Below are 11,035 nucleotides of genomic sequence, written 5' to 3'. Positions count from 1 at the left end.
CTGCTTATTTAACTTATATGCAGAGTACATCATGAGAAATGTTGGACTGGAAGAAATACAAGCTGGAATCAAGATTGCCGGGAGAAATATCAATAACCTCAGATATGCAGATGACACCACCCTTATGGCAGAAAGTGAAGAGGAGCTAAAAAGCCTCTTGATGAAAGTGAAAGAGGAGAGCGAAAAAGTTGGCTTAAAGCTCAACATTCAGAAAACGAAGATCATGGTATCCGGTCCCATCACTTCATGGGAAATAGATGGGGAAACAGTGGAAACAGTGTCAGACTTTATTTTTTTGGGCTCCAAAATCGCTGCAGATGGTGACTGCAGCCATGAAATTAAAAGACACTTACTCCTTGGAAGAAAAGTTATGACCAACCTAGATAGCATATTCAAAAGCAGAGACATTACTTTGCCAGCTAAGGTCCGTCTAGTTAAGGCTATGGTTTTTCCTGTGGTCATGTATGGATGTGAGAGTTGGACTGTGAAGAAGGCTGAGCGCCAAAGAATTGATGCATTTGAACTGTGGTGTTGGAGAAGACTCTTGAGAGTCCCTTGGACTGCAAGGAGATCCAACCAGCCCATCCTAAAGGAGATCAGTCCTAGGTGTTCATTGGAAGGACTGATGTTGAAGCTGAAACTCCAATACTTTGGCCACCTCATGCGAAGAGTTGACTCATTGAAAAGACCCTGATGCTGGAAAGGATTGGGGGCAGAAGGACAAGGGGACAACAGAGGATGAGATGGCTGGATGGCATCACCGACTCAATGGACATGAGTTTGAATGAACTCCGGGAGTTGGTGATGGACAGGGAGGCCTGGTGTGCTGTGATTCATGGGGTCACAAAGAGTCGGACATGACTGAGTGACTGAACTGAACTGAACTGATAGCTGTTATTATAGGAAACTAAACCCCTGAGAAAAATTGTGGACTTTGGTTGAATTATATTTTCTATGAATTTCAGTATCAAACCTGTTTCACTCAATTACTTACCTTAAAAATAACACTATACATCTATACATACTTATATAGTGCTTTAATAATTTTCAAACCATTTTACCACTGCTTTTTACTGTTATTGTCACTATATTCTTTTATTATTCTTCCCACTGCAAAGATTAGAAACTGAGGTTTGAGCAGTTGCTGGTGAAGTTATAGAGCAAATGGGACTCTTACATGCTGCTGATAGGAATCCAAAATGGTACAGACACTGGAAAACAACTTGGCAATTTCTGACAGAGTTAAACATAAACATATCATATGACAAAGTGGCAGACTATTTTTTTTTTTGGCCCCAAAATCACTGCAAATGGTGACTGCAGCCATGAAATTAAAAGACGCTTACTCCTTGGAAGGAAAGTTATGACCAACCTAGACAGCATATTAAAAAGCAGAGATATTACTTTGCCAACAAAAGTCGGTCTAGTCAAGGCTATGGTTTTTCCAGTTGTCGTGTATGGATGTGAGGGTTGGACTGTGAAGAAGCCTGAGCGCCAACGAATTGATGCTTTTGAACTGTGTGAGAAGACTCTTGAGAGTCCCTTGGACTGTAAGGAGATCCAACCAGTCCATCCTAAAGGAGGTCGGTCCTGAGTGTTCATTGGAAGGACTGATGTTGAAGCTGAAACTCCAATACTTTGGTGACCTGATGGGAAGAGCTGACTCATTTGAAAGGACCCTGATGCTGGGAAAAATTGAGGACAGGAGGAGAAGGGGATGACAGAGGATTAGATGGCTGGACGGCATCACTGACTCAATGGACATGAGTTTGGGTAGACTCCAGGAGTTGGTGATGGACGAGGCCTGGTGTGCTGCAGTCCATGGGGTCGCAAAGAGTTGGACACAACTAAGCAAATGAACTGAACTGATCGTATGATCCAGCTTGTAATCTCATGCCTAGAGATGTACCTAAGAGAAATGAACACCAGAGTTCATAAACAAAAAAATCTACTTGCATGCATTTAGTAGCTTTAATCCTAATTACAAAGAGAAAAGCCCCCAAACTGAAAACAACTCACATGCTCTTCATCGAGTGAAAGATAAACAAATTATGATACATCCATATAAATGGATTACTCCTTAACAATAAAAAGGAGCTACTCATACATGCAACAAAACTGATGAATTTCAGACACCCTGTGCTAAATAAATGAAGCCACATTCAAAAGGCTATATATTGTATGATTTCATTTACATGGAATTCTGGGAAAAGGAAAGTTATAGGGACTGAAAACAGGTCCTTGGTTGCCAGGGGCTTAGGAGTGACAAGGGTTGACTAGAAAAGAGCAGCAGGGGGGAATTTTTGAGATGGTGGAACTGCACTGCGGTGGAGTTCTAGCGGTGGTTCCAAGACTATATGTAACTTTGGCAAAAATTGTAGACCTGTGTGCTAAAAAGAGTGGGTTTTACTCCATGTGACAAGATTAAGTGACTTTCCCAAGGTCATTAGACTAGTCTGCATTGTTTCCAATATTGAGTAGTTCTATCTCTACCTCTTTCTACCTTAGGCTCTAAAGATATTTCAGGCACCAACAAGCCAGTTCAATTCAGTTCAGATACATTTTGTTGAGTCATGGTTCCCACATGACTAGAGGAAAGAATGACCCTGAACAACAATGGTTTAGTGGGTTTAGAGTGTCTGGAGGAATTGATTTGGAGGTCGTTTAAATGGTGTCTTCTCCCTCTTAAGGATCTCTTAACGGAAGACAATAGGCCCCAGCTGCTGCTGCATTCCGATTTCTCCTCTAAGGAAAGAAAAGGAAAACTAACTTTTTAATGAATTCTAACCATGGTACCTGAAGAAATATGAGAATAAGAAATTTTACATATGTTATCTCATTTTCTCATCACAACAGTTTTCTAAATCAAGATATTATTATTCCCATTTTATACACAAGAAAACTGAGGCTCAAAGTGATTAAGTAATCCACTGAGAACGAACTCAAAACCCTCTGTACTTAACTGGATCCCAACTTATTTGAACACAGTTGATTCATAGACTTATTATTACCTTTTCTTTCCTGTTGCAGAGTCGTAAGAATTATCTATACCCTGAATATGAAGCTACATCTATTTTGAAGGAGGAAATAAGTGTCTTTTTCTAATTTGCGCAAAAGTGCTTATGGGGTCTCAAGAGTCAGACATGACTAAAGTGCACAGGCCCCCACCGCTATATGGGCAAATAGTGGATCTGGAGTATTTTCTTGGTGCTGACTGCCCTCACATGTAAGTGATCATGGTGCCTCTCTCTATAAACCACCCTCATCTCCTGTAGCCTACCTTCCTTCTGGCTTCATGGATGAGAATTTCAGCTGGTATATCTGGGAGACAGATTCTCTGGAGTCTGGGGAGGCAGGATGAGTAAGCCAGGAGGGAAGAAGCAATGGATAAAAAACTTAAGGAAATGATAAGGGTAAGGGCAATGAAATAAAACAGTGAACCACCAGGAAACTCTCATTGTTTGTCTCATGCATTCACTTTGTTAGAATTTCAGAGTTTGCTTCCCATAGAAAAGCTAAGTTTCTGGTTAATCAATTTGGTGAATTAACATCCAGGCCAGAGTCATCCTCTCTAACCTATTTTATCCCCATTTTTATTCCTGGAGAAAAGTAGGGGTCAAGTTGACGATAAACTTTGTGACTGAATGTTTTTGTCTGCCATGTAAAGATCTGAGTTGCTGTTAGCTACAGTCTTCCAGGCAACTCTCCCGGGGTTCCATCAGTCTCTATTATTGACCTGCCCCTCATGGAGTAGAACTCGACCTGAATGAAATAAGAGCAGTGTTTAAGTTGAAGTTCTATCCCAGAGCCTGGAGGAAAGAATGTCTGTGGTAGTAGTAGTGTGTGTGTTTGTGCTCAATAGCTCAGTTGTGTGCGACTCTTTGTGACCCCACGGACTGTAGCCCACCAAGCTTCTCTATTGGTGGAATTTTACAGGCAAGAATACTGGAATGGGTTGCCATGCCCTTCTCCAGGGGATTTTCTTGACCCAGGGATCGAACCCACGTTCTTATGTCTCCTGCACTGGCAGGCAGGTTCTTTACCCCGTGCCACCTGGGAAGCCTATAGGCATTAATGTTGTTCACCAAATATTTCCACACCTCTTGAAATATGTTAGGAATGTCCATCCTCCCCTTTCTGGTTTGATTTGGTCTGGTCACGTGTCTAGTCCTGGCTTATGAATTGTGAGCTGAAATTAATTGAGGCACATCTTGACCCAGTATTGAATTGTCCTCTGGCATGGAGATGGGCAGTATCAGAGACAAGCCTGCTTACAGCCTGGATCCCTGAGTGACTACCTTGAGCAGAGCCCCCTGCTGATCATGAGGGGCAAACTGTTTTAAGCCACTGAGATATGGGGCCTGCTTGTTAACCACTGCATAATCTATTTTGAGTGATATAATTCTTTTATGGTTTTATATAATATTTTCAGTTTTTGATGCTTTTGCAAGTTAAGAATTAATAATTGATGACCCATATTCTGGTTAACAAGGAATGTTCTCACAGAGTTTCATACCACTATCATACAAAATTTCATAAAACAAAAATATGGCACTGTGTTTGAAACTGTCTAAAAATAAACTGTCAAAAATTAACTTGATAAAATACTATTAAAGTAGGAAGACAATAAAATTAATTGTTTATCCATCAGATTAAGAAACCATCAGATTAATTAAGCTTTTATATATCTCTAATACCATGTTCCTTTAGGAAAAAATTATGTTCCTTAAAAAAAAAAAATTCCTTTAAGAAAAAGAAATTTGGGGCTACAAATAAACCTTTTATATTGACTAAAACAAGTTTTCTTTACTTTATTAATCTTGATATTAACTATCACTTTGTCACTTATAATCTGTTTGGTGTGTTGCTGCTGCTAAGTCACTTCAGTTGTGTCCGACTCTGTGCGACCCCATAGACAGCAGCCCACCAGGCTCCCCCGTCCCTGGGATTCTCCAGGCAAGAACACTGGAGTGGGCTTCCATTTCATTCTCCAATGCATGAAAGTGAAAAGTGAAAGTGAAGTCACTGAGTCGTGTCCAACTCTCAGTGACCCCATGGACTGCAGCCCACCAGGCTCCTCCATCCGTGGGATTTTCCAGGCAAAAGTACTGGAATGGGGTGCCATTGCCTTCTCCGTTTGGTGTGTTGGAGGCATTCTAAAAATGAAAACAGATAAATAAATTAAAATTTTATTTATTTATTTTAATTGGAGGATAATTACTTTACAATATTTGGTGGGTTTTGCCATACATCAGCATGAATTGGCCATGGGTGTACATGTATCCCCTCCAGACTGAACCCTCTTCCCACCTCCCTCCTCGCTCTGTCCCTCCAGGTTGCCACAGAGCACTGGCTCTGGATGCCCTGCTTCAAGCGTCAAGCTCGCCCTGATTATCTGTTTTACGTATGGTAATACTTATGTAATACCATATTTACATATGATAATATTTCAATGCTATTCTCTCAGATTATCCCACCCTCTCCTTCCCCTACTGAGTCCAAAAGTCTGTTCTTTACATCTATGTTTCCTTTGCTGCCCTGCACATAGGATTGTCAGTACCATCTTTCTAGAGTCCATGTGTGTGCATTAATATATGGTATTTATCTTTCTCTTTCTGACTTACTTCACTCAGTATAATAGGCTCTAGGTTCATCCACCTCATTAGAACTGACTCAAATGTGTTCTATTTTATACATGAGTAATATATTCCATTGTGTATATGTATCACAACTTCCTTAATCCATTCATCTACTGGGGACATCTAGGTTGCCTCCATATCCTAGCTATTGTAAATAGTACTGCAATGAACATTGGGATACATGTATCTTTTTCAATTCTGGTTTCCTTAGGGTCGTGGGCTTGCTGAGTTGTATGGTGGTTTTATTCCTAGTGTTTTAAGGAATCTCCACACTGTTTTCCATAGTGGTTGTATCAGTGTGCATTCCCACCAACAGTGTAAGAGGGTTCCCTTTTCTCCACGCCCTCTCCAGCATTTATTGTTTGTAGACACTTTGATGATGGCCATTCTGACCGGTGTGAGATGATACCTCATTGTGGTTTTGATTTGCATTTCTCTGGTAATGAGTGATGTTGAGCATCTTTCCATGTGTTTGTTAGACATCACAGATAGATTCTTAAATGTATAAAAGAAAAGCAAAATATTAAAATAATTAGAGCTGTGAGATTCTGTTTCCATCTTTTAAAAATAAAACTAGATTTTTAGGGAAAATATATTCACAGTGAGACTTCTTTTTAATTTGCTTTAACTTTAAATCTTGCCAACATGTACAGTACTACTTTGAAGCTGTTCATCATCCTTAAAGAATACATTTTTATTTTTTATCTGATATGTCCTTAAGTAAACAGGAGTATGTATGTTTCTCTTAGACAACAAGAATATCCTGATATTCAAATTAAAAGACCCCACAGAGAAAGTCCTTAAACATTTACTCATATTCTCAGAGCTGCGTGGATCCTGCTTTTCACAGACTTGCTGTATTTCACTGATTCTAAGATACTTCTTAAAATTTTTATTTTAACATTTATTGTTTTCCACTAAATTGTGGAACTATCATTCTGATATTTAATATTTTATATCTTGGATTAACATAATTTTTATTTCCTTAAAGGCAATTTAATTCTTCTATCTAAATACCTCTAGAATTTTTATGTTTTATATTTAGCAAATATTTTTCTTGTCCTCTTTTATTATTATTTATTTTTGGTTGCACTGAGTCTTTGTTGCTGTTCTTGGGCTTTGTCTAGTTGTGATGAGGAGGGCTACTCTTTGTTCTTCTTGGGGTGGCTTCTCCTGTTGCAGAGCACACGCACCAGCGCATGCAGGCTTCAGTAGCTGTGGCTCACAGGCTCATTAGTTGGGGCTCACAGGTCCTAAAGCTCATGGGTTCAGTAGCTGTGGTGCATGGGCTCTGTTGTTCCATGATATGTGGAGTCTTTCCGGACCAGGGATCGAAACTGTGTCCCTGGCATTGGCAGGCAGGTTCTTATCCACTGTGCCACCACAGAAGTCCAATATTTAGCAAAACACTCCAAAATATAGTAGCTTAAAGATGCAATGAATTATTATTTGTCATGATCCATGGGGCAGGTAGACAGTCTCTTTGCTGGTTTCTTGTGGCATTGTTGCACAACTGCAATCAGCTGGATGGTCATCCGGACTGAAAGATGCACAGTGACCTTACTGGGGTGTCTGGCAGTTAGTCCTGGCTGTCAGATGTGGAGTCTCAGTTTTCCTCCACGCAGCCTCTTATTCCCCTATTAGATTAGACTGAATTCTTTTCATGGCTGGGTTTCCTCTTAAGGCCTAGGGTCCAGAACTCACAAAGCATCACTTCCATCATGTTCTGATGGTCATTATAAGACACACCCAGATTGAAGGGGGAGGGAAATTATTGAGACAATTGAAGAAATATGAATATGGTCTGGATATTAGATGTACTAAGGTAGTATTGATCTTATTAAATGTGATGTTGGAATTATGGTCACCTTTTCTAAACAAAGAAGAAAAAAGGACTATCAGATATATTCACTCAAGTAGGAGACTTCCCATTAAAATTAATGCAAAGCAGAAGGCACTAGAATAACATCTTTTAAATGCTGAAAGGAAAGAAATTGTCTCATTAAATTGTATACACTAAATATGTACAGTTTTTTTGTAATGATAATTATAGTACAATAAAGTAGTTTAGAAAGAGATTATCAACCTGTAATTCCATATAAAAATATTCTTCAAAAAAGAAAGCAAAATAAAACATTTTCAAACCAATTTAAAAAAATGACAGACTCCATTGCCAGCAGACTTGCACTCCAAGGAATGTTAAAACAAGTTCTTCACACTGAAGGAAAATAATACCAGATGGAATATGGGATCTACACAAGAGTAGAGACTGCTATAAATGGTAATGATGAGAGTATATATAAAAGATAATTTCCCTGGTTTAAAATGTTATTTTTAAATAATAGACTATTTATTTATAATATATAGAAGTAAAATGTATGACAATAGCAGAAATAGCATAAAGAAAAAATGAATTATATTATTGTTAGTTCTTTACATTGTATATGACATATTATAATATTTGAAAGTAAACTATGGTAAGTTAAACATGCATTATAAATTATATTATTTATAAGTTATGAACTTTAGGGAAACCATTTATAAAGAATTAAAGTAGATGAAACAATGTGATTTTAAAATGAAATACTTAAAAATGCTCAACTACCAAAAGAAGGCTGAAAAAAGGGGGGGAAAAGAACATAGCATAGAGAGAACAAATATTAGATTAATAGCAGTCTTGTAAAATTAAACCAAGTGTGTTAAAAACTTACTTCAAATAGATATGGTCTAAACATCCCCGGTGGCTCAGTTGGTAAAGAATCTGCCTACCATTCAGGAGACTTGGGTTCAGTCCCTGGGTCAGGAAGATGCCCTGGAGAAGGAAATGGCAACCCACTGCAGTATTCTTGCCTGAAAAATCCCATGGACAGAGGAATCTGGCAGGCTAGAGTCCTGAAGCTGCAAGAGTGAGACATGACTTAGAGACTAAACAAGAAGACAACATCCCCGTAAGAAGGCGGAAGTCATCAGTCCAGATGAAAAAGCAAGATCTAACTACATGCTATCTATACGAAAAAGATTTATATACAGTCACAAATAGATCAAAAGGAAAAAAAATAAAAATGGGGCTCTGCTTCTTGTCATGGCAAAGTAGTTTCTATTTAATCAATCTTCCACAGATAACTATAAATTCTAGACAAAATATAAAAACATCTACCTAAGCATCCCAGAGAGTAACAAAAGCAGGCAGAACCTAGAAGGGAGTCAACATTTGGAAGAAGAGGACATCATTGGAAAAGTTTCAGACTTTTATGGGTTTTTTTTCTTAAAGAGAGGCCACAGTGGAAAACGAAGCTCAGAAGCCCACAGAGCCTCTACAAGGAATCATTCACAGTGAATGAAATCCAACATTACCATGTAGAAAAAAGAAAATGAGACTCATATACAAAAGATAAGCAGTGGATACTAACCCTCAGTTCGGTTCAGTCGCTCAGTCATGTCCAACTCTTTGCGACTCCATGAATCGCAGCACGCCAGGCCTCCCTGTCCATCACCAGCTCCTGGAGTTCACTCAGATGGATACTAACCCTAGGATGACCCAAATGTTGAAATTAGCAGACGGATTTTAAAGCAACTTTTATAACTATGCTCAGGGATGTATGCTTATAATGTATGAGTATGCTTGTAATAAATGAATATGCCTGTAACAAATGAATAAGTAGAAAATTCAAATAAGAGCCAAACGGCAAGGCAGCAGCTTGAGCACATGGTAAGGTTGTGGGGCTTATGGACAAAGTGAGTTGGAAAGCCCTGAAGCAGAGGGAGTCCAGGCTAAGTGTTAAGTTTAGCTCGTGATGCTTATTGTTACAATCAATAATTTGCAGTTGCCGGTTCACCTGATGCAGTCCTATCCTCTTAATCCAATTTCTTAAGACTCCTCTCTGCTTATGAACCTCTCAAAAACATTAATATTCTAAGATGGGATAAATTGAGTCATTATTACAGAAATGTCAAGTTAACGTTGCTGCTGTTTCAAGGTCCAACAGTGGGTCTCTTTTCCACTAAAAGGTGTGATGATAACTAGAATACCAGGACTGTGCTTATAAGGCTTGTGCCTTTAACTCTTACCTATAGTCACACTGATTGTGACAAGAGAAGGATCTATGATTGTGACAAGAGAAGGATCTATGAACTTGGCTATAAAATGTCTGAGATTATTTTCTGCTGCTATAGGCACCAGAATGATAATGTTCGATAGTTGACCAACCCAATGCCTAGTGAAGTTAAGCAACTTCTGTTGGATATTTTGCAGCCTCAGCAGCATGGAAGATGCTGACTAAATAGGAATCAAATTGCTTTCGTCTTTGAATAGAACTTTCCCTGGGTTCTCTGACCAAGCATTACATGCCCTGCAAAAAACACTGAATGGTATCATTGCACCTAAGCATTTACCATAGCAACCAATCTGTCAGACGTGATCATGTATGAGAGGACCTTCTTTCTCCTTCTTGAAGACGTGCTGGAAAATAGCAGCTAGCCAAAGAACAGAGGGATCATCATGGAGTTATTAATGTCTGTACTCATTGTGTTGGAAAGTAATCTTCAGCCTGATTTCCAAGACAAAAGGTAAATCTAGACAAACTAGTAAAAGAAGCGTTTTGCTGATTTCAAAACTATGAGATTCAGCTAAAGGATATCAGAAGAAAAGATGATATGGTTTCCTTTTACAGCACTCTCCCTAATCCCCTGGAACAATGAGGAACATATTATTAACTATTTAACAAAGTGAAAATCTTTCAGTCATGTCCGACTCTTTGCAATCTCATGGACTGTAGCCCTCCAGGCTCCTCTGTCCACGGGATTTCCCAGACAAGAATACCAGAGGGGGTTGCCATTTCCTTCTCCAGGGCACCTTCCCGATCCAGGGATCGAACCCAGGTCTCCTGCATTGCAGGCAGATTCTTTACCGTCTGAATCAGGCTTCCCAGGTTCTGCTGGAGGGAGAAGTCAAGCCAAGCAATAATGACCTGTGTTTGGTTAGCTAGTGAGACAGGTAGAAGAAACTCTGTTGAGACAGTTTGTCAAGAAGTATGTTATTCTGTTGAAACTTAATCAAGGCGTCTGTAAATTAATGGACTGATTATGCTGGTAAGGTGTTTGCCACTCTGTTGTCAGAGTGGTTGGACCTCTTGAATGCTATAACCAATCTAATGGTAAGAAACAACATTATTCAAGAGGAAACATTTTGGTAGTCATGCCAGAAGCAATAATAATCTTCACTGAATGACAGAAAAAAAATTTAAATGGAAAGTTCACTTCTGCTTGTTTCATGATCTAATAGAGCATGAAAACAAATCTTTGTGTTATTTGCTCACTTATGGTCTCACAGGTCACTGAGGCTCTGCTTTAAAAAAAGAAAAAATCTTTTTTTCTCTGCTTTTCAGATTGTATAATTT

At 39.0% G+C, this 11,035-nt stretch overlaps 1 long non-coding RNA gene across 1 annotated transcript; it reads right to left on the bottom strand.

Moving 5' to 3' along the window:
• Window positions 1-4,779: 4,779 nt before the first annotated feature.
• LOC138423712 (uncharacterized) lies at window positions 4,780-10,323 on the bottom strand. The gene is made up of 4 exons (XR_011250435.1): window positions 10,032-10,323; window positions 9,050-9,167; window positions 8,351-8,537; window positions 4,780-5,156 (listed from the first exon to the last, which is right to left on the bottom strand). It is a non-coding gene; the product is annotated as an uncharacterized lncRNA (long non-coding RNA).
• Between the last annotated feature and the right edge of the window lie 712 nt (window positions 10,324-11,035).

Source organism: Ovis canadensis, chromosome 18, assembly GCF_042477335.2.
Source record: "Ovis canadensis isolate MfBH-ARS-UI-01 breed Bighorn chromosome 18, ARS-UI_OviCan_v2, whole genome shotgun sequence".
NCBI classification, from domain to species: Eukaryota; Metazoa; Chordata; class Mammalia; order Artiodactyla; family Bovidae; genus Ovis; species Ovis canadensis.
This window is presented reverse-complemented; position numbering and strand designations above follow the sequence as displayed.